The 4,012-nt window shown below is 38.2% G+C and overlaps 1 long non-coding RNA gene across 5 annotated transcripts; it reads left to right on the forward strand.

The window, feature by feature from the left end:
* Window positions 1-918: 918 nt before the first annotated feature.
* LOC127107937 (uncharacterized) lies at window positions 919-3,641 on the forward strand. 5 transcript variants are annotated; one of them, XR_007795871.1, is made up of 5 exons: window positions 919-1,369; window positions 1,821-2,373; window positions 2,483-2,703; window positions 2,788-2,997; window positions 3,083-3,641. It is a non-coding gene; the product is annotated as an uncharacterized LOC127107937 (long non-coding RNA). The 5 variants fall into 5 exon arrangements; XR_007795870.1 differs by having other exon boundaries at window positions 1,821-2,119; window positions 2,202-2,703; XR_007795867.1 differs by having other exon boundaries at window positions 1,821-2,703.
* The last annotated feature ends 371 nt before the right edge of the window (window positions 3,642-4,012 follow it).

Genomic DNA, 4,012 nt, shown 5'->3' on the forward strand with positions numbered 1-4,012 from the left:
CTATCAAGCAATAATAAATAAAGCAAGTAAAAGCATACATCCAAAAGGGGAAGGGTACAAGAAAAGTACAAGGGATTAAAGGAAATAAAAGGTCTCATTGTCAGGTAGCCCAAGAGAAAGCCTTGTGTGTGCATTGTGTCATAAACTAGAAAGTGCATAAAAGATTACAAATTCTTCTTGATTATTGAATGCTCCTTCCATGTTCGGGTCAAGTGCTTGTCCAAGGTCTATTGCAAAGGTCCTAATAAGAAGTCTCTAAGTCCACTGTCCAATGTCCATTCCATGCTTAAGAGTTATTGTATTTTTGCATTTCTTAAGTCCTTTCCATTTTTAAGTCCATTTTAAGATGAAGTGAATGATGATATGGATGTATAATATGTAGTATAAAAATAAAATAAAAGCAAATAAAGTAAATGAAAAAAAATTAAATGTTAGAAGTTAGGTACAAGAATTAAAAATTAGAAGTTAGAAGCGGAAATTAGAGGTTAGATGTTAATGTTAGATGTTAGGATGTTAGAGATCAAGATTAATCAAAACAAATATCAAGAGGATCAATAATCGAATTCAAATATTAAAACAATTCTATTATTACCAAAGTAAAATCTCACTACCAAAACAATTATCAAAAACCAAATTAAAATTTAAATATTAAAACTATCATCAAATTAAATTCAAACTACTAAAACAATTATCCAAAATCAAATTAAAATTCAAATATTAAACAAAAACAAGGTGCAATGGACCTAAACAGAAAATCAGAATGGGCCTTGACAGAAAGATTAGTTTTAGGCCCAAATAGGGGGGTGTACGCCTAAAGCAGAATGTTGAATGACAAATGCACCAAAGCCCAATCAAAGGCCCACTAATCCTAGCCTTCAACAGACAGGGGGCGCAAGGTTGAAATGACGTGTGTGAAGTGTAAATACATGGGTCTGGGGCCCAATTCCTCACACCAGGAGATCAACTCGCATGCCAAGTCATCTCCAACAGGTTTAAAAATTCCCTCCACTTGCGACCGGTGGACAAACCTCCGTCGCGCCGGAGCTCATCGCCGGCGACGACGAAGCTCTAAACACCAAAATCAAATGCCAAACTGACCATCACCACCTCACTGTCCTAAATCAAATGTCCAAATGAAATTACCCTAAACCTCCTAACCAGATCGAGCTCAGAGGTGCAAGAACCTTAAAACGATTTCCAGAAATTAAATGAGCCATGACGAAGATCAAAGACTTCTAGGTTAGGGCTTTGATCTCCCTAACCTGATACTACATTGTGGTAACCAAAACGGAGCGGAACCAGAAAGTTCGAACAAAATACCTGCCGGAGATGATGCCGGAGATGACGACGATAGCAACGACGACCTCAGGTACGCTTCCTTTCTTTCTTCTTGTACAACGTTTCTCCTATTTTCCTCTACTCTTGTGGAATTCTTGCTGAGTCCAAACGTGATTATGATGCTGAGAATTGAGAGTTGAGAGTTTGAATGGTGGTTCTTATCTCTTCCGTGTAGAACTTAGAATGTTGAAGCTCTCACAATAATGGAGTGAGCGCGTACTGAAGGTTAGGGAAGGATTCTGAATTGCAAGATTCTTTGGATGAAAATTCGACCCCAATGATTGGCAATGATTGCCTTAATTATAGTGTGATCCAAGAGGGTAGTTTAGGGAATTGAACCTGAGTTGTTAGATCTTGATTTATCCATCTGGTAATTAAGTGTATTCATGAAATAAGAATCTGAGTTTCAATTAGGTCACGTGGCATTTAGGATCAGCTGAGTGAAAAAGCACGTGTTTTAATCTTCAATCCATTTGCTGCAGGTTTTCTATTTACTTATGGATATCCAAACTGGATTGCCTTGGGGTTGGTTTAACTAAATGATTTGGATTCTACAGGTTCTCCAATCTTGTACTTACTCTGCCATTCGATTTTCCAATGCAAGTGCCACTGACTCAAGTGTTTTGCACAATTTGAATCAGAAGCTTGGATAGTACATTCTTGAATTGGTCTTGCCCTTATGATGTGGTTTTTTCCATTGGATTAGGACTCTGTCTTTAATAAATGGTGACATTGCTTTGGTTTTAGTTCAATTATGAACAACTTGATGATAAGTAGTGATGTATGTCCCGCAGTAGGTGTTCTTGGATGGTGCACTGATGATGCTTGATTGACAGTAGAATGTTTACTGTGTTATAATGCAGGTGGAGTGGTTTTCCAATTTCCTCTGACTGAACCATGATGTAGGACCTTGAATCGGTTTGTGTTGCAGAGCTAGACTTGTAAGGTGTGACAATTCCTGCTTGCTTTTTCCATATTTTGCTACAGGTTTTGAAGCATGATGGTATTTCTCAATTGTATTTATTGTTGCAAATGGTAAGATGGACTTGCTTGGTTGTCTGCACAGTTGTATTTTCATTTCCATTATTCTGTTTCAGATTGCCAATTGTTGTGGATTTTGTTGTCCTGTACTGTTGGCTTCCAGGTGGCCTGGTATTCATGCAGCTGATTCAGGATGCTCATGATGGTGGTTAAATGGCCAAATGCAGGTTTTGCAGTTCATATGATGGCTTATGACAGTTTGGGTATGAATTGCTGTTTCATGTATGCCTTGATTCATGTGGTCTTGGTTTTGCATTAGGATATATGGCTTCATGGCATGTTTTGCTTGTGGCATTGCAACATTAGTTAAGGCTTATTGATCAGGTATAGGTTGGCAGGGTTCATGACATGAGTTTGTTGTATGGCCCTGGTTTGTTGCAGCTTAATTGTTTGGTATTTATGCTGCAGATACTGATATGGTTAGATGGTCCCAAGCAGGGAGATAGTCATTGCCAGCCTGCTACATGACTACAACTTCTTGTTCATGGTCATTACAAGGTGCATTTGTTACAAGTTTGCAAGGTTCAAAGTATCATTCCATTGTGCAATTGACATTCAACTTGGTGTAATCAATGGAACTGCCTTGGCCTACACTAGTTCTGCATGATATTCTGTATGGTATGTTTTACATTGTACCCTTGCCCTCATTTATTCATAGTTTGCCTTTTGATTTGACTGCTTTGGAGCTGATTTGGTATTGTAGGACTTGTTTTTGTGAATGGTTTAACTTTGTTCCAAAGAAAACCAAGGCTTATGTTCACACATGCTCCATGGTGTGACTCACTTGCAGATCTGTCTGGGCATGGGGATGACTGATTGTGTTTGCAACAATAGACATGGTTTGACTCATGTGCAATTCAAGGTTGTGCTGCTCCAGTTTGCAACAAGGTAATGGCTTTGGACTTGTTGCCTTGGGCATCGATGGCTTTTCCTGCCTCTACTAGCATGCTTTGTCGCAAATATTCATGGCATCACCCACTGCTTTGGCTTTATGCATATGAAATGGACAAAAGAGGCATGTCATCAACATGTACAAATGGCTAACCATGTGATCAAGTACCAAATATTGAAGATTAAGGATGAAATTGGGATTAGTTTTTTTAGGATCTTTTGGGGATTGGGTTGACTTTGGTCAATGTTGACCAAAAAGTCAACTGTTGACCAAAGTCAACATGGGGTCAAACTTCCATTTTTTGTATTTCTTGATGTAATGAACATTCTTGTGCAATGTAAATGATTATTTGGGATGAATTTGGTGATTATGACCATGCCTTGAATTGAAATGTTGGATGAATTTGACCATAACATTAAATTTTATACAAACTTGACCTTCAAAATGGATGGATTTGATATGAACTAAATGATGAATGGATGTACTGATGGACTTGGTGAATTAATGAATATGGCTTTGAAATGGATTGACACTTGAATGAATCATTAACCTAACTCAAAGGACATAACCATAATTTGAATGACTAATGACAAGCATGAAGCAAAGATCTTGGCAAGGACCAAGAGGCACAATGAACTAGGACCTAGCTGGACGTTCATGGACCAAGTACCAATGGTAATGACAATGGCATGGAGTGGACTTGAATATCCTTGACCAAATGAAACCAAGGAAAGTATGAAC

This window comes from Lathyrus oleraceus, chromosome 7 (genome assembly GCF_024323335.1).
Source record: "Lathyrus oleraceus cultivar Zhongwan6 chromosome 7, CAAS_Psat_ZW6_1.0, whole genome shotgun sequence".
NCBI classification, from domain to species: domain Eukaryota; kingdom Viridiplantae; phylum Streptophyta; class Magnoliopsida; order Fabales; family Fabaceae; genus Lathyrus; species Lathyrus oleraceus.